We start from the raw sequence: 20,943 nt of genomic DNA on the forward strand, positions 1-20,943 counted from the left end.
ACGATTATTCGCAGTTTCCTGTCACCGATTTACTGCAGACAAAACGAAAGTGGCCCAAGGACAGTCCATACAAAATCATAATATAAAATTGAAATGTTCTCATTCATAGAAGGATCTGAGAATATCGATGTGTTGTATCGTTGGGTCCGTAATGTTTGATTGAGCACTATCTTTGCAGTTAAATTACAGCTTCAACGTGTTTTGTTTTCTTTGAACGTTGATCAGAGATATGCTGTTGTGGTTGAGAGCCAAGTAGTGATTAAATGAAACGGAAATTATGTCAAATTCATATTCTCTTTACTTTTTTCTCAAATTAAGTTTGGAGAACATAATGTTGATCCATGTTGGAAGTTCAATATCACAAATAAGTCTCACCAAGATACCAGTCAGGTTCTCTGGGATTTGATCGCCACAGAACTGAAATCAAAAGGATTACAAAATTTCACAGTCCTCTGCACACTTTGTTCAACCACTCATCTTAACGATATCGCCAACAGTGATATGTTATACTCAGTTCCAAATAATCTATGTGAATTGTGAATAATGTCTCTCCCAACACTGACCCCTGAGTCACACCACTAGTAAGAGTTTGCCAACGGGAATAACACTCATTTATCCCCACTCTTTGTTTCCTATTACTTAGCTAATCCTCTACTATTGCTCGTACATTTGCAAAACACATGTATCTTTATCGTATGCAGCAGCCTTTTGTATGCATCTTAGCGAATGCCTTATGGAAATTTAGTCACACCACATCTACTGTGACCCCATTGTACACCATACTTGTTACGTCTGCAGAGAAGTACAGGAAGATTGCTGAAGCATGACCTCTCCTTTGTAAGCCCATGCAGCGTCTGGACAAATGGATATTTTCTATCTAGATGCCTTCCCAATTCCTTCCTTGATAATAGCTTCAAGCATTGTCCCAACGAGAAAAGTTAAGCGATCCATACTGTAATTCACCATCTTTTGACTCCCTCCTTTTTTAACAAACAGTGGTGTCACATTTGCTGTTTTTCGATCCGCTGGAGTTGCCCCAGAAACCAGTGATTTTTGGGACATTAAAGACGTAAAGCCGAGCACCACATTGACAATGCTCTTCAGGGTACAAACTCCGGTCCAAACATTATAAACAGCTTCAGTATTGCAGTTTTCGGTCGCGGTTTTAAAATGTTCTTGGATTAATTAACTGGGTTTACACACGTTTCTGTTTCCTAGAGTTATTTGTGGTCGATTTATTCCAATATCGAATATCAATGCATACATAGTAGAGTCAATCAGGAATATATTAACGTCTGTAATACTGGACAGTGCAATTATGTTGTTATGACATTTTAATTTTTTAAATTATTTTGCCAGATTTGTGCAATTTTGTATCAGTGGCAATGTGCCACGTCAAAGAAATGGAATCTAACGGAGTGTCATAGTCTGTTTACTTTTGTTTTGTTTGAAAAGCATGACGTTGACATGAGTTAGCTCACCTGCTAGGTTTAAATGAATGGTCCTGGTATTTCAATCAACGCAGACTAAAGTACGAGTGGATTAATGGCAGCACAAAGCGACACTTATTGACTTAGAAATGGCTTTTCAAGTGGACAATTTCCAAAGGTATATTATATGATCCTTGCTGTTGTTGGTCTGCTATTAAGTGAGAATAACAATGGAAGACTTGTAAATGTTACAGTGTGCTCGATGAAGTTACGTGCTGATTGAAAGTGCAGAGACCTTATATTAGGCTGTCATTTTTGTATCAAATGAGTTGCTTTGTCTCCGCAATTTTATTCCCACTCTTCAGACGATATTTAATCATTGCATACAGTTCAAATATTTTCTAGCAATGATTTACTGCCTTTCCTGTAATGCAGGATTGAAATGGACATCAGTTAATGTCGTCATTCAGAGGAAGACTACTGGAATCATCTATTCCTGTAGATTTGTGCAAAGTAAGTTTCACTGCTGTGAAAGGTTTTCTGCAGTGTTTTTGCATTATTGTGACTATGCATCGACTTGTTCTTGCAATAATGTTTATTTCCTCACCGGAATTAATTAAAATTTCTGAATTAAAAACTAGCGTTCACTTTACTCAACCTATTTATTCTATTCGACTGCAAGTTTCTTTTTATTTGTGCATTTTTCTGATGGGGTATAAAATAAATGATGGATTCTTTAATGTACAGTCATGGCTTTCCTTTGCGTATACAAGCCGACAGCCCTGTCACTTCATTTCCATGCACGGGATATCAGCAAATAATGTTTGAAAATGGGCAATGAAAAGACACAAGGCCAGGAGAGAAATCTTAAAGCTGCACCGAGCGTGTGTGCTTCACAAGTAACAGTGACATGATCCACTCTTTCCAACAAGTACTAACTCTGCAAACTGTTGAAAATGCTGAGGCTTCTTCTGCCCCATGATCACGGAGAAGTCTATCTCAGTAACTGCATTAGCTTCGTCCTTCAGTAATTTAAGTAATGTCGTTTTCAAAACAGAAGTCGTAGTGTCATAGAGTCACGGGGTTGCACAGCACAGAAACAGATGCTTCAGCCCAGCCCGTCCATGTCGATCAGTCAACTTAAATTCATATAATTTCATACACTAGCATTTGGTCGACATCTCTCTCAACCCTCTATTTTCACATGCACATCCAGATGTCTTTGAAATGTTGTAATTGCACCAGCCTCTCTCACGTGGTCTGGCAACTCTTTCCTTAGACGCACCACCCGCTAAATGAAAACCTTTCCCCTTCGGTCCCTTTTATATCCTTTCCTTCTCACCTGAAAGCTATGCCCTGCAGTTTTGGACTCCACTACTCTGGGAAAAATATTTTGGAAGACAGCCATATCAATGCTCCTCGTGATTTTATTAACGTTAACCTCCAATGCTCTCGGCCACATAGGCATTTATGGGCGGCACGGTGGCACAGTAGTTAGCACTGCTGCCTCACAGCGCCAGAGACCCGGGTTCAATTCCCGACTCAGGCGACTGACTGTGTGGAGTTTGCACATTCTCCCCGTGTCTGCGTGGGTTTCCTCCGGGTGCTCCGGTTTCCTCCCACAGTCCAAAGATGTGCGGGTCAGGTGAATTGGCCATGCTAAATTGTCCATAGTGTTAGGTTAAAGGGGTCAATGTAGGGGTATGGGTGGGTTGCGCTTCGGCGGGTCGGTGTGGACTTGTTGGACCGAAGGGCCTGTTTCCACACTGTAAGTAATCTAATCTAATCTATCCCCCCAGCAAACTCAGCCTTCTCCTTCCAACTCAAACTTTCCAACCTGGCAATATTCCTGTAAATCGCTTCTGAAGCTCTTCTATTGATATGAAGAACAGAATTGAATGCAACATTCCAAGAGGGACTTACTCAATCTCCTGCACCAACACAACTTGAACTCCAACGCCTATACATCATAGAGTAGCAGTTAACACACGTTTTCCGAACGGCTTCTTGACTGGCTGTCTACCTGTGACTCCACCTGCAAGGAACAATGAATCTGCACTCTACCCTCTCTTTGATCAGCCACATTCCCCACACCCCTGAGCTTATTCACCTTCCGAAAATGCAACACATTAAAATTCAGCTAATTTCATCACTGTCTGCAACTGCTCGGGACAACGGTCAATCTGCACTCAAACAAAGTAGTTTTGGAACTACATTCAAATCACTGTTTGGAAGTTTAATGCACCACGAACTATTGCACTCAGTTTAAATTTGTGAAGCAATCAGATTCTTCCTTATCTATTTTAAACCAAAGTCACAGATCGAAATGAGAAAACGTAGGTTTTTCCAGGAATGCAATATTCAGTTTATTTAGGGCTATCCATGATTCCAGTCGCTTCAGTAACTTTATATTGGGCATGTGGCATGTCACAGAACATCACTTTCAAATTACATCAAAATTCTCATCGGTGAAAATTAGTCTAGAGATGCCTTTCTCACGGAAGCATTTGGTGAATAGAGCACTCATGTTGCATTTGTATTAATGCTATGCAGACGGGTCTCAAGGTTCACAGAGATGAACTGCATTGATGACCTGACTATTTGAAGGTCAATAGGCAGACCATATGCAGGTACATCTCTGTCACGTCGAAGTCATGCAAGTTTCCTTTTCGTCAGATTTGGAAAGTCCTTATCCTTGCTCCACAAACAACGAACCGCGCATTTTCTATGTACTTTCTAAGAACTTCTCGAGTGCAATTTCCTTTTTGTTTGCAAAGTCAATATTTTCAGGAGTTGCTCCTGAAAGTAGCAACGCAGGGAGATAGAGTAATGAAGAATGTACATGCCGTGCGAGATGTGATCCATCACAGTATTGAATACAGGAGTTGGCAAATCATGTTGCAGCCTTTTAGAACTTTAATTAAATCACATTTGTCGTATTGTGTGTTTTTCTGGTCACCACAAGAGGCATTGTTTAGAATGCAAGAGAGGTTTACCAGAATGTTGCCTGCATCAGGGTGCATGAGCTATACGGAGCGATTAGCCAAATTTGAGTTGTTTATCGAGCGTATTGGAGGGTACAGAAAGATCGGACAGAGGATGTGTACTCTTCTAAACTCGAGTGATTAATTTCCAAACAGTTTTAGTTTATTTTTCTCTTTGTCCACACATGCCAGCAAACCGGCTAAGAGTCTCCAGGATTTTCTGTGACAATGTCAGATTTCCAGCATCTGAAGTTCTTTTATCAGCATAAACAATGTGGAGCAGGGTCGTCTATAACAATATGTTGTGGGAGTGATGCAAATGTTGAAAGCTACATGTGGAAGATATCAGAGGACAATATTATGTGAATGGGTGATGATTATTTCAAAATATGCATTGCGTCTAAAACGCAACTCTTGATGAAGTGATCGTACTACCAAAAAGGAGCTACTGTCAAACTAAAACATAGAATCACATTGCTTACTTCATGATTTCGAGCAGGGTACTTACCATTTAGAACATTGATTTAGCATTATGAGTGTTTTATCTTCAACAGTATTGTTTAAAAGTTGAACTTAAACGCACAGGATCAGGATGATGCATTCAGAGCTCACAGTAACATTCAGTCTGACCATGAAATGTCCCCTTTCTCATTGCCAGTATTTTCCATGATACATAAGATTTTATCTGAGATAGGAAAGGTGATCCTCAGCAGAAACTTTTGATTTCTGTGCATATGTAAATACGGGATTGGTCTTTTTTCTCCCAAAGTATTTTTCTTTTCAATGTTAGAATAGCAGCATATTTCAGCTCGCCTCTGTCACCATTGTGGCCTTCCAGTGTTAGAACTTGAAATTTTGCGTGCATAACTGTCATACTGCTGTGAGATCTGGAACTACGTGGAAGCATTTACTTCGCTGAGATCCAACACAACTTAGTTCTCCTTTGAATATGACTTACTTTGAACGAGACAGACAAAGGAATGCAATTGTGGGTACAGCAGACAACTCTGCAATCACAGCTCATATCTGAAGACTGGTGAGGTTCTCGTCTGCCTTCTGAGTCATGGGACAAGTTATGGAAACGATGACATTTACACTGATGGTCGTTTGTAAGTGGAAGGATATTTTCAACTTGTTGGATTCTCAAGAGCTAGCTCTTAGGGTCAGTTCATGCAAGACAGAGTTGAGAATGCTAATTTTCTTCACAGAGTTAATTAGTCTATTATACTCTCTTGCTGGAAAGACACTAAAAGGAGAGGAATTCAGTCTTTTAGAGGTACAGTTAGATTGATTCTGCTTTCTAACTGAGTGAAAGACGATCAGGGCTAGAACAGATTGTGGAATAGTTCGACCCGCCATGGACATAACTTAGGGTCAAATGGCTGGACCTCCTACTCCTCCTTCCAATTTCGTGAGCTCATACAATCATTCACACAGGTAATGAATGGAGACACATGATTGACAAAATAAAACAGACCTCTTACTTAGAAAGAACGGCAGAAACACTCCATTCAGAGAAAGCATCTGATTCCGAGTAGTGTAAGAAATATAGAGAAGTGTGACGCATGACTGGGAGCTAATGCTAGGATAAGTGTTTTTCAGTTTCTGATCAAGGGGAGAAAGCTTAATTCCCTGAGGAGTCCGTGAAGAACTTCAGTATAAATGTGAACAAATTCCATCAGGATCACACTGATTAAGAGGTTCTGTATCTCGGAAAATTCAAATCATGACTCGAGTATGAGCCTGCACTCTCCCCACTCTCAGTCAGGCACTGATCCTGACAAGGCTCATGTATTTGAGGAATCAACACCTCTCCACTATCTGAAAACATTAGTTTGCGGGAAGAAAATTGAGTACACTTCATATAGGTCAGGATGGTCAACGTTGGAAATGTTCATTCTAGCGCAAGTGTGATTTTCACCTTTTCAGACGAGGTCTATATAATTTTGTTATTTATAAATGGATAAGAAGAGATAAAAGTTAGAAATTCTTCAGGAGTGAGTGGATTGCAAATAATTTTAAGTTCATTTGTAATAACAACTTCCCCTGCCTCTGCAATACTTTCTTTCAGTCATAGATAAAATGCAGAGCTGGGTTTAGAGGTGGCAAAAGGAGTTTAATGAGGACAAGTGTGAGGTGATTCACTTTGGTCGGAGTAACCGGAATGCAAAGTACTGGGCTAATGGTAAGATTCTTGGTAGTGTAGATGAGCAGAGAGATCTCGGTGTCTGGTACACAGATCCTTAAAATTTGCCACCCAGGTTGACAGGGCTGTTAAGAAGGCATACAGTTTTTTTTAGCTTTTATTAATAAAGGGATCGAGTTCCGGAACCCTGAGGTTATGCTACACCTGTACAAAACCCTAGTGCGGCCGCACTTGGAGTATTGTGTACAGTTCTGGTCACGGGATTATAAGAAGGATGTGGAAGCTTTGGAAATGGTGCAGAGGAGATTTACTAGGATATTGCCTGGTGTGGAGGGAAGGTATTACGAGGAAAGGCTGAGGGACTTGAGGTTATTTTCGTTAAAGAGAAGAAGGTTGAGAGGTGACTTAATAGAGACATATAAGATAACCAGAGGGTTAGATAGGTTGGACTGGGAGAGCCTTTTTCCAAGAATGGCGATGGCGAGCACGAGGGGGCATAGCTTAAAATTGAGGGGTGATAGATATAGGACAGATGTCAGAGGTAGTTTCTTTTACTCAGAGAATAGTAAGGGTATGGAATGCTTTGCCTGCAATGGTATTAGATGCGCCAACTTTAAGTGCATTTAAGTCGTCATTGTACAGGCATATGGACGTACATGGAATAGTGTAGGTGGGATGGGCTTCAGATTGGTATGACAGGTCGGCGCAACATCGAGGGCCGAAGGGCCTGTACTGCGCTGTGATGTTCTATGTTCTGTGTAATCCGATGTCCTTGAACATTTTTACAATCCTATGCCTGAAGTGATGCAAGCCAGCCATCATCCAATACAACGTTCTATCACCAACAAATCACACATGTAGTACTCTGTTGAGATCCTTCATTTCCGTCTCCAGCTCTGCCTGTACATCATCCAGCTCTGGTGTAACAATTGTACAGAAAGCAGTCTTTCACATTCTTCACAACCTGCTCCCCCTGTTCTTACACTCTGTCGATCTGTCTCCTTAAGATTGGTTCAGTCAACTACACTGCAAGAACATTGAATAGTCGGGAATATTTTAACGTACAACTAATTGCAAAATACAATTAACATTGAAAATAAATATGCACATGCAAATCACATTTCGTACTAGTCAGAAATGGCTTTGGATTGTTTTGTTGAGTTGAATCACACTCCCATGTTTCTCTGCTTTTTTATATGCCACTGTACAGAACTGAAATTATTTCTTGATTAAGTATGAACATGAAAATATTTTTATTTATGAAGTACTTTTGTAATGAAGCAAATGCGTACAGAATACAAATACACAAAATGCTAACTTTCTCTTTGCTTTCAATCAAGTTATGTTTTCATCTTCACTGTTACTTATATTTCCCTCTCAGTTTACCATTGGGGCATGTTGAAGACTGTTTTCATTATTTTGTATTGTTTTTTCAATATTAAGATGATAATGTACGATTAAAAAGTACGATTTCAGTGATTCTGTGAATTAACTGCCTCGAATTATTCACAGTTTCCTCTGGCAGATTGACATCAGTGAACATGAAGATGGCCCTGTGAGAATCCATCCAAAATGACAATATAAAAATTAAAGGGTCTCATTCATAGAAGGACCTGGGGGCATCGATTGGTATAATCGTTCAGTCCGTGATGCTTGAGTTGATATAGCCACAGTATCGCTTTAATGAGTTATTTTTCTTTCAACATTGATTGGATTTGTGCTACCAAGGCTGAGTACCAAGTATGGATTAAATGAAATGGAAATAATGTCAAGTTAATATTCTTAAAAAAAGATAAATTTGGACAACGTGATGTTGACCAATGAAGCAAATTTAATATCACCAATAAAGTCTCAACAAGGTATCAATCAGTGGCTCTAGGGTTTTATTGCCACCAAAGGAAGGATTACTTGCACAATTACGGGACATATTATTAATACAGGAAGGATAGTTGGTATGGATGAATGCTGTAAATTGTACTGCATGATCCTTGCTACATCTTGGCTGCTTTGCAAATCAATGTAAACATTTCAGATCTTTAATTTTTAAAACCTTCTCTGACGGTGTTACATGATCACTTCAGGCGCTCACTCGTTTGTTGAAATGTTCTTTTTTTTGTGAACTTTTGCTCCTCCTCTTAGATGATAATATACTGCTATGTGTTGTTCACGGACTTTCTGACAGTGACTTACCGCCGTGAGTGCAATGCCCTGTAGTGCTGAAATGGATACAACTTGTGTAGAAATATTGAGGGGGTTAATTCTGGAAATGTCTCTTCATGTAGATCTGTAGAGCCCGTATCACAACTTGGAGCAGAAGTGTTTATTACAGTGTGCTTGTACTTTGTGAACATCCGACAGGGTTCAATCGTCCTGAGTGCAACTTATTAACTGTCATGAAATAAATGGTACTATTGAGAAATTGCGTTTTTTTTTCTGGTGTGCACCTCTGCATCTTTGACTTTATTTTTGTGAAGTAGAAACATCAGGGGATTCACGTGTGTACGTGTGTGTATGCATATGTGTGTGTGTGCGTGCGCACGTATACATGTGTTCAGCATTCAACAAAATACAAACAACTATACGATCAGAGTTCCTTTCAGAATACCGGTGAGGTGACACTTAATGGAGATGGAGTCAGATCCATTGCCAGCAATCATGTGTTAATGTCACTGGACCAGGTCTTACACACACACACACACACACACACACACACACACACACACACACACACACACCTGACCTGACTCTGGTTTCAGAGTCCTGGAATAACAAGAAATAACGACCTTCGAACTGAATGCAGTTTGTAAAAGGAAGGTGTTTCTCATCTTCTGTGAGGTTCAAGAGCTCCTGGTTTCTGTGTCGATTTAAGGGGAACACATGGAAGACAGAGCTGTGAATAACTATTTTCCTCCCTAAGTTCATGAGTCTGTTACAATCTGTTTCTGCAAAGTCAAAAAAAAACACAGATTTGTGACTTTTTAAGACAGAGTTGGAGGGGTTCTGCTTTATAAACAGGTGAAAGCTGGGAAGGGATGGAACGGAACGTGGGATCATTAGTATCATCACAGATTACGAAAGGAACAGAAGAAAGTGACATTGAGACAGATGATAGGTCGTGATATCATGGAATGGGAATTTGCCTCCACTTGCACTGAGAAGAACAGGCTCAAATTTAAGAAATCCTGCAAAAGAGGAAAAGGCACCGCTGGAGAACAAAACGTCTTTGTGATGCATTGAGTAATTGTGTACTGGAATACGGTGCCTTGAAGTGTGATGGGAAGAGGATTCAGTTGTTGCAGCGATGCAAATTGCAGGTTTTATTTGAGCAGCAGAGGGCACCTGTGGCTCAGCCTGGAGGCCGTCAGCCTCTCATTGATCTCCATCCTCCAGCTCCATCTTACGGCTACTGTAGGGGTTGCAGCTTCCCTCCTTACTGTAACTCCTTGCATTTCTAACTTGTATTTTACGATTTAAGTAAACTCTGTCACAAGTTGCATCAAGGTTTCCAAATGCGCTTAGTGGGAGTCTTTGCACAATGAATATTTCACGCCCGGGTTCACAACGTGACGAAAAACAGGGCAAAGAAAAAACGAGAAGAAAATGTTTTCTCGTTCTGATAAAACTCGAACTCAGCAAATTCGCAGACCTCATGGGCTCATTGCAGTTTCATTCGCGTGTGCAACCATCTGGTGTTAAACAGTGGAATAAATCTGTGTACATTTGGGCAAAAAATGTTGTAAGAATTTGTACAATAACGTGTGCTACTTTGTGCAAACATCTTGTGTTAAGTTTCTGGAGAACATTAGTGGGAATTTGTGTTGAGAGTCTGTGTCTGGCCTGCTTAGGGTTTGTACCTGCAGGTTTGTGCGTGTGCATGCATGTGTGTGTGCTTATGATTGTGTGCGTGTTTGTGTGCGTGTGTAAATGAACGACGAGGAAACTAGACATTTTCTGATCATTTTCTCTATCTTTCTTTATCTCTATCTATCTCTCTGTCTCTCTCTCCCGCTACCTCTCTCTCTCTCTCTGTCTGGTTCCAGTTCTTCTCTGACGATTCCTCATGGGAGAAATTATTTAATTCTCTCTGTCTCTGCACAGGCCCGAGATTCAGCTCCAAGATCCGATCTCCTCCTCCGGGCAGGTTTGGTGGGGGAGCAGACTGAGAAATTTAAAAAATAAATTTGAAATAAAATACAACAGTGGCGCCAAAAGCACAGCAAAATCCCCCCGCTGTCTGCCTTCACAATCTCCTACTTTATCCTGTGAAACTGGATCAGTTTAATTATTGCATGACTAATGAATTGCTGAACATCACAACAACATCAAAATGCAGAGATATCACCGTAGAACAGTTGACCAGAGGCGAGAAACATTAATAAGCAGCAGCCTCCATGGCACAGCAAGATCACACAAGGGAGCAGTCTATCCACAGACACATCACACGTGTCCTTAAAGTGAGATGCGGGAGAAATCCCCATGTACAAGAAAGGTAGCAAGGATATTCCGGGTAACTACAGACCAGTGAGCCTGAGGTCAATGGTGGGAACGTTGCTAGAGAAGGTACTGAGAGATAGGATCTACTTATATTTAGAAAAGAACGGGCTTATCAATGATAGGCAACATGGTTTTGTGCGGGGGAGATCGTGCCTTATCAACAAGTTCATTGAGGAAGTGCCCTGTCAAAATCGGACAAGTCTAGCAAATGCCTTCTTCACTAACCTGTCTACCCGTGTCTCTAGCTTCAAGGAACTGTGAACCTGTATCCCAAGCTCTTTGATTGGCAAGATTCCCCAGCACTTTACTCTGATTTGCCTTATTAAAATGCAAAACCTCCCATTTATTGCAATTAAACTCCATCTACCTCCTTCTTCAGAGCTTCAGCCAAACTGTACTCAAACGGAAAGAAGTTGTCAATGACAATAAACCATTTTCACTGATTTTCTGATGTTATTACAGCTACAGTGAAATCCTGGGAGAAGTGTGCGAAGTAAAATCGATAAGCTGAGAGTAAATAGTATTAGAATCAAGTAGAACATGACAGGCAACAATAAATCTGAGTTCAATGAAAACGAATGCGAGCAGGTTCACTTGATGCAGAAATCAAATCCAAAGGAATGCATCCTCTCTTGTTCTACATAAATGGTAAGAATCCTAGCACCTCCTGAACGCATTCAGGATAAAAGCTTCCAGGCAAATATCTTTAGTTGCTTCATCATTGGAGCACCCTTGTTTATATCTTCAAAAGGGGAACTTGCAATTGTGGCTGTGAATTTTCTGCTCAATTTGAAATTATTGATATCGTGAAAGATTCAGTTCTATATGCAACAAGACACATTTAACAATCGTAACTGTGTGATATTTCGAAAGTACGATCAAAACCCCCAGTGGCAGGCAATGAGCCTTTGAAGCAAGAAAAAAATCTAATCATAACTTCATAATGATTGCCAAATTTGAGATCACCACATTAGCCTCGGTCAACCATCTGAGATCACCATCGTCCCAAAGCTGTGTTCGACGAGTCACAGGAATGCTAAGATTTCAAAGCTGTCGTAAAATTATTTCAGCTATCAATTAGCGCTCAAGCGTTAAAAATCATCTTTTTTTATAAATGTGTCCGCATTTAAAAAGAATTTCCTAGAAAGAAATCTTTACGCAGAACACCTGTGCTGATCACTCTGAGATTGTACATTAAATAAAAACCCACACTTCCAACAAACTGCTGAACCACTTCTTTCTGATTCAGCAAAAACTGTGAGATCACCCTTTGTGCAGAGTTTGCACATTCAGTTTCCTGATTCTTTCCACGAAGATCTAGGACACTTCCCTGTAATCCAATGTTTTTAAAAATGTATTGATCCAAAAAGGGTTAGAAAAAGATTTAAAAAAAAACATACTGCAGACGTTGTGGACCCGAAACAGGTACAAAAAATGCTGGAGAAACTCCACGGATGTGGCAACAAATGAGAAGAACGAAGCTGTTCAATAAATAACCCTTACTCTTCTTCAGAACTGCTCCATTAACAGAACAATATCATGATCGATATTTTCTATTCTTAGTCAACGCTCTTTGCAGAGACTGACAACCTGTTGTTGGATGAAAAATTGAAACTTCGGAGCTTCGATTTTCCATAAGACATTGGCTGGCCGAAAGACGACAGTGAGTGGAATTGGATGCTGACCTGTGGTGTACCATGGGAATCTATTCCTGTACCTCTGCTCTCTGTAACTTTTTATTAATGACTTGAATGAAGAAGTGGAAGGGTTGCTTCGTAAGTTTGGGATGACACAAAGGTCCGTGGTACTATAGATATTGCTGAGGACTGTTGCAGACTGCAACAAAACACTTAAAGAATGCAGAAATAGGTTAAGAAGTGGCAGATGGAGTTCAACCTGCATAAATGTGAAGTGATTCATTTTGGAAGGTCGAATTTGAATGCTGAATGCAGGGTGAAAGACAGGATTCTTGGCAGTATGGAGGTACAACGGGAAGTTGGTGTCTATGTACATGGATCCCTCGAAGTTGCCTCCAATACACCCTATCCATGCTGGTTTGTTACCCACACCCAAACACTTCATCTCCAAACTCCACTGTGACATAGACCACCTCAACCTCTCCATCCCTCTCACCCACTCCAACCTCTCACACTCACAATGTGCAGCCCTCCGTTCCCTCCACTCCAACTGTAACGTCACCATCAACTCAGCGGAAAAGGCTGGGGGCACAGTGGTAGTTTGACGCCCCAGGCCCTACATTACTAAAACCAGGCGCGAACGCAGACGTCTTCTCCTTCTGCCCCCTCGACCACACTTCACCTCCATCACCAAACCAACATCTCCCAGACTATCCACAACATCAACACTTCAGGGGATCTCCCACCGACAGATTCAAAACTCATCTCGCGTGAATCCACACTGCCCGGTTTTACTTCCTAAATATAGTCACATCCCTGACTGCCCTGGTCAACCCATCTTGTCAGCCTGCTCCTGCTCTGCTGAACTTATATCTGCATACCTTGACACCACCCTGTCCGCCTTTGTCCAGTATATCCCCACATACATTCAGGATACTGCTGGAAACCTCCACCTCCTCCGTGACTTCCGTTTCCCCACATCATCTTCTCCATGGGCATCCTGCCTCGTACACACCCATCGACCAAGACAAAGGCCTCTATGCCCTTCATTTCTTCCTCTCCAGACGACCCAACCAGAACCCTTCTAGTGACACATACATTCGATTGGCTGAACTGACTCAACAATTTCTCCTTCGAATCCTCCCACCAAAAGTGGGTGAAAAGCACATGCTAAAAAAGTCGCTTCTCCTGCTCCTTGGATGCTGCCTAAGCAGCTGTACTTTTCAAACACCACACATTTCGACTCTGACGTCCAGCACCTGCAGTCCCCACATTCTCCTATGGCTTTATTCTGACAGAAACATTCTTCTCAACATTTAATGTCAATCCCCGTAAGAATCCTTTGTGCTTCAACAAGGTCACTTCCCATTCTTCTAAACTGAGGTGAGGCATTTCCCAACTCTGTCCATAAGTCAATTCCCCCACTTCAAGCACAGTTTTCTTGGTCCTTGCCTGAACTGCACCCAATGAAGTGAATCATTTTTCAAATAATTTAACCAAAACTATTCACAACACTCTAGATGTGGCCTCACCCCAAAGAACAATTAATTTTCTCTGACGTGGCAGGGGTGGTGGTGGTTGGGTGTGGGGAGCGTCAGAATCAGAAGGCACAGTTTCAAGGTGAGAGGAGAAAGAATTAAAAGAGACCAAACGGGGATATCTTCATGCACAGGGTAGTGTTATTTGAATTGACACACCTACAGTGACAACACCTGAAAGACATCTAGATGCGTTCTATAAGCAGAGGTGTTTGGAGGGATATGGTCCAAGTGCTAGCAAATTGGACTAGTTTAATCTGGGATGTGTGATTGGTACGGACGAGTTGGACTGAAGGCTCTGTTTCCGTGTTGTACATCTCTATGTCTCTATATGAAAATTATGACGTTTACACGGAGGGTTGACTGTAAATGGAAGGAATTTTCTTCTTGTAGAATGTTCAAGGATTATGTGCGTGTGTTTTGTGCGGATATAAAACGCAGCATATGTGAAACACAGTTGATATGGAAACGGCATCGGCAGTTCATCATATTTGCTGCCCTCATGAATTTCTAAAATCAGGCAATGCCATCCCGTGAGCTTCTATGTTCCAGTGTGACAAGTCCCAGTCTGTCCAGCATTTTCTCATAAATCAGAGCCACTATTCCTGGCAGCATCTTGTTAAACGTTTTCTGAACCCTCTCTTGCCAAATAATATACTTTTTGCAGCATGGCGAGCAATATTAGACATGGCTGGACAGAAGAGTCTCACCAACACTCTGGGGAAACACAACATGTGGTCTCAAGTCCTCTACTCAAAGATCTGTGCAATGAAGGGAAGTGTACTAAGGGTCCACTTCACCATCTTATCTGAATGAGACACAGAATTATGAACTTCCAACGCTAGGTTTTCTGTCTCTCCACACTACTGAAGGCCCTACCTTTAATTGCATAATTCACGTCCCTGTTTGCTTGACCAAAATGCAACATCTCACATTTATTCAAAATAAACTCCATCTGCAACTGCTCAAGACATTGAAACAATTGATCAAGGTTAAATCTTTTCATTGGAAAATCCAATGCGTGACTAAACAATGAGCCTATACATTTCCCAATCTCAGTCAGGTACCGGTCCAGGGAACAATCATGCATACTCTCCACTAAAAACCTGGTAAGCCTGAATTTATTTTAAATGCAATGTTAGAATTTTCAAATTCTACTGGACATAAACCCTCTAATTGCCTCCAGCTTCTCATATCGGTGCTCCACTCCGCTACCCTGATTCCATCAGGTGCACAGCATGTTTTTCAGTAAATTTCAGCGTCTTCTGCTTTCTTTTTCACGCAGTTAATTTGCTGGAAATTATAATTATCTCTTGTGGACATTGTGGTATTTCAAAGTGCACGACGCTTTACCTGCTGGCTATGACAATGGTAGATCTTCTCGTCATAATTCTGAAGGTAATATTAAGAATGGTTGTTTATTATTATCAATCCCCACCGTTCTTCCTGAACATCACTCCAGTGTGTAGTGTTCATTATGCCATGTGTTATTGCAGCTATAGACAGCACTGTCTGGTTCACAATCGCATTCTCTTTTGACCGATTTGTAGCTGTTTGTTGCCATAAACTGAGAGCACGATTTTGCACAGTGAAAATAGCAGTTTTCGTGCTTTCAACAGCCTGCATTCTGCTTTGCTTGAAAAACGTTCCCACCTACTTTACTTACGAACGTCGGATGATAATTGAAAATATACCATGGTTTTGCAACGTAAAACCGAACTTTTATACTGATCCTGGATGAGTGGGTTATAATAGCTTTCGTCAGGCTTTAATCCCACTGCTGCCATTCTCTCTAATTTTGCTGATCAACGCTTCGACTGTAAGACAAATTTTAACATCCAACCGAATATGTAGGGAACTGAAAACCCGCAGCAATGGAGAGAAGCAGAGCGATCCAGAGATGGAGAGCAGGAGGAAGTCTGTCATTTTACTTTTCGCCATATCTGGTAGTTTTAAGACCATAAGATATAGGAGTTGAAGTAAGGCCATTCGGCCCATCGAGTCCACTCCGCCATTCAATCATGGATGATGGGCATTTCAACTCCACTTACCCGCATTCTCCACGTAGCCCTTAATTCCTTGTGACATCAAGAATTTATCAATCTCTGCCTTGAAGATATTTAGCGTCCCGACCTCCACTGCACTCTGTGGTGATGAATTCCACAGGCCCACCACCCTCTGGATGAAGTTTCTATACTTCACTGGCTGATGTTTGTCATAAATTTCTTTCGTTATACCATTGGAGGAAGAGATTGCAACCAGTCTGAAGTGATATTTCAAGATTTTGGTTCCATGTTGCAGCATTTAAATTGTTGCACAAACAGATTTATTATTGCAGCGACTCAGTCCAAGTTCAGACAGAAAATCAAGAACTCTTTTCAAGCTTTGGTCACTTAAGTTATGTAGTAAATCAATAACCTATAGACCTGAGAGTGCAGCTGACTGAGTTGTAGTGTTTTCAGGCCATGAATTCCGGATTTGCCCTTGACCAACTTATGAGGTGCACTGAACTGTGTTGAAAATTGCGATGGCATTGCCAATAAATATTGCCGAGGTGATCATCTCGGGATTTCATTTGTTTCTACTGATGCCTTGTTTTGTCACTAAAATATTGTTCCACCTCTTAGTTAACAATAAATTTATGTTTATCAAAATTCTGACTAAAGCTGCCAACCTTTATATTCCCAAGTATATATCATAAGCTTTTAATCGGTCATCACGAAATTCATCGGATTTTATCATCACGAAACTCAAATATGATGAATTCATTGTACAACGATGAGACATGGTATTAACACAGTAATGACGCTTTATATCGAGGAACTCCACAAACTGCATTTTTTTTTTAGATATTACTTTTGGCAAGAGAGAAATGTTTTCAGAAGAGGTATGCTTCACTGGAGCCCTGACTCATGAAATAGTATCGTGGGGTTGCATTTCAACTTGTAAAGCAAGAGTCTGAGTTGTCTAATTGGCCACAAAATAGTGAGGGCAAATGAGCGGAGTTGGGAAGAGGAATAAGATATAAAGCATGGTTTAATTGTTGGCTGTGACCAAATGAATGGTTCCCTTCCAATTGGCAAGGAAGGGATGAGAGCAGGGTTAAATAGTATAGATGCAGATGCACAGCATATAGCGAATGAAACTTGATTTATGGAAACAGAAATTGCTCCAGGAGGATATATTGAAGCATTGACATAAATATGTTCTTGTCTTTGGGAATCCTCTTTATAATAACCACCAATAGTTTAGTATTGGTGTGAACAAAAATCTCATCGAAAAGGCAAAACATGAGCTACAGCAGATGGATGGAATCATTCATATGCTAATAAATCTCTAGCATTGCCTCTTGCTTTGCATTCTCACGTAGCTATGGATGAGTTCCTTGCTTGAAAAATGTTCCCAGGAATCAGTTGACATTGCAGACTGACATGCCCAATAAGTTGAATTCATTCTTTCTCAAGTAAAATTCTTATCATCACCGCAAAAAAATTTAACAGAAGTATGAACTTGTACAAATGTTATACAGAGATAATGGTTAAGTGTTAGTGGTAAACATATTGTTCTGTGATCTATTCAGGCAAATAATACCATACATAAATACATTCGAGCAATAAAGCAAAATGCAGAATATAGTGTTGCAGCTACACACACGTTGGAGAGAGAAGTAAACTCGAAAATATGAAAAGACAATTCAAATGCCCATCCATAGTTTGGGAGAAGATACTCCTGTATCTGTTGGTATGTGTTACACCCCTTTGTATCTTCTGCCCGACAGAAAGGGCGGGAAGTAGAGTGGAAGTGGTCTTTGGTTAGTTTGGTTGTTTTTCCAAGGCACTGTGAGAACCCAATGCTCTACTAAACTGGGGAATTTTATTGTTGCTGCATAAGGCCATGTTACAGCACAGAAAGAGGCCATTCCACCCATTATGTCCGCAATCGCTAACAAAACAGCTCCCCAACGAGTCCGACTCTCGGATCCTATCTCAAACTTCAGTGCTGTCTAATATATATCCAGCTCTCTTGCGAAACTTCGAACAGATTCCGCCTCCACCAGTCTCTCAGATAGCACTTTCCAAATTCAATTAACTTACTGATTAAAGAAGTGGCTCTTCATCTCACTCTCAGCTTTCTTTCTGACAGTCTTGAAGTTGTGATCCCTCTACCAGCTAGTGGAACCAGAATATTCTTCTTTATCCATTCAAAATTACTCGCAATTTTGAATGCCTCAGTAAGATTATCTTTTAAACCTCTCTGCTCCAAGGATAATAAGCCCAATTTACCTCATATTTCCTTATGTCTAAAATCCCTCATCCCTGGCATTTTTCTGGTAAATTTCCTTAGAACTCTCTCCAGGATTAACATTCTACCTTAAATAAGATAAACATAATTGCAAAAAATACTCCGCATGTGATCTGAGCAATCGTTTTTGAAAGTGTAGCATCACCTCCTTGCTTTTACAATTTATTTTAAAAAGAAGGAGCATCAAGTGAGCACAATCAACCCGTGAGGAAGTCATCTCAGAATCTACAGGGTAATTATAATTTTTTACCAAGGAGTACAGTCAGTAAGAGTGTCAGATTCCTACAGGCAGTCATTCCTAGAAACTTTGTTCATTTACACTGGAGGCAGAAGAAAAATAGTCACTAGCAAAGGTTGGTTAACACTAACAAGGTATGATAGATCTGCTTCGAGAAGGACATAACTCCAGTGCAAGGAATCATTCAGTTAATGGCAAAGACAATAATAGAATTTAGTGTAAAGTCATTTCAGTGGACAATAGGACAGACTTTGTCAGATTCTCGTTGAGCACTTTCGAGGAAGGTCAATAGGTTTTGCAGTGCAAGGTAATGAACAATGCTTTAAAGGTCCTGAAGGACTTTGTCACGGTTTCTGCTGGCCGTCAGCTTCGTAACAGAGACACTTCAGACATGGCGATAGCACATGATATACCCAACATAGGGCAATCTTTGCACCCTACATTGGGAAAGATAAGTGTATCACGTTGTGTGAGTGTGTGTACGCGCGCTTGTCAGCGTGGAAGTGAAATCATTTCAATCAAACTTGGTTTCGCATCAAGCTGCAGCCAGATGTGGTGAAACATTCCTGATTGCTATTGACTGATCCCTGCTAGCAAAACAATTCACTCCCGATTTACAAGATGGTAGAGAAGTGCGAAACAGTCAAACTCCCTTCGACAGAACCTTCCAAATTTCCACCAGCTCAAGGGACAAAGATAGCAAATACATTCAAACATCATCAAATTTCCCCTGCAAGCCACTCATCAGCCTGGCTTTTGTTTTCATTCATGGAATAAGTAATAACTCTTAATCAATTAATCATGGGTCAATAATTATTTCCCGTCAGTAGTCCCCCCCATAAAGTTGGTGGTGAGCTGATTCTTATTCCACTGCAGTCCATGTAATGTAGGTGGACTCCCATTGTTCTTAGGGAGGGAATTGCAGGAGTTTGATCAAGCGACACTGAAGGAACAATGATATATTTCCAAGTCAGGTTGGTGAGCGGTTGACCTGGGAACATGAAAGCGACACGTTCCCATGTACTTGGAGTTCCTGCCCTTCCAGAAGGAGGTGAATCTTGGTTTGGAAGGCTGTACATTCCAAATCCTAACAACTCTCTGAGTGAAGAAGATTCTTCTCATCTCAACACCAGCTCTCTTGCTGACATTCTTGAAATTGTGTTCCCTACTAACTAACATGCCAACTGTTGGAAACAGATTATACTTCTTTACTTTGTCAAAATTGCTCGTAATTTTGAACAACTCAGGAAGGTCTCTTCGTAACCTTCTCTGCTCCAAGGAGAATACGTCCAATCTCAGTAATCACTCCACGTATCTGAAATCTCTCATTCCTGACTTAAATCTATTGGATTTCATTTGAATTATCTTCAGTGCTTTAACGTGCGTCCTTAAATAAGCCTCCCAGAACTGAACACAACACTCTAAACGTGGTGTGGCCAATTATTTGTCGAAGTGTAGCATCACTTCCTTGCTTTTTAATCGCTATGCCTTTATTTATAAATTCAGCGAACGTAGAAGCAATTTTAATATTTTTTTTTCCCTTTGTGAAATTGACCGAGCTTGGTCAGTGTCGCAGAATCATATATGTGAGGCGAATTTCACTCTGCTCCTCAACTTTTTGCCATTCAATCTGCATTGTCTCTTCGAGTTACTTTTTCTAAGTATAATTCCTCCCATTTCTCTGCACTGAAATTCAAGTGTTAAGTTTTTGCCCATTTGACTAAATTGTTAGTGTCCCTCTGAAGTCGATCAGCATCATCCTCACAAATTACCATTTTCCCCAGCTTAGTGTTATATGCAAATTTCGAGATTTTACCCTCAATACTCATTTCCAAATAATTTACCAAAATCAGATTAAAATGTCACAACACGGATTACTGGGGAACACCGCTTTTAACTCGTCTCCAGTCTGAGAAATCCCCATGTATATCAACGCTCTGTTGCCTATCCCCAGCCAACTTTTAATCCATGTGGGCTAAAAATCAAGAAGGATTTTTGTTTCACTTCATGTCTCTGCCATATTCTTCGCTGAATTGAGTACCTTATTATGCATGTTCATTATGTACTTCTCGCTCCCCTCATTAATATTTTGCTTTAAATTGTAAATATATTGTCATAATTGAACGCGGAGAAGTCATCGTTTCCTGATGGATTTTACCCTCATGTTCAGTGAT

Source organism: Chiloscyllium plagiosum, chromosome 46 (assembly GCF_004010195.1).
Source record: "Chiloscyllium plagiosum isolate BGI_BamShark_2017 chromosome 46, ASM401019v2, whole genome shotgun sequence".
Taxonomy (NCBI): Eukaryota; Metazoa; Chordata; class Chondrichthyes; order Orectolobiformes; family Hemiscylliidae; genus Chiloscyllium; species Chiloscyllium plagiosum.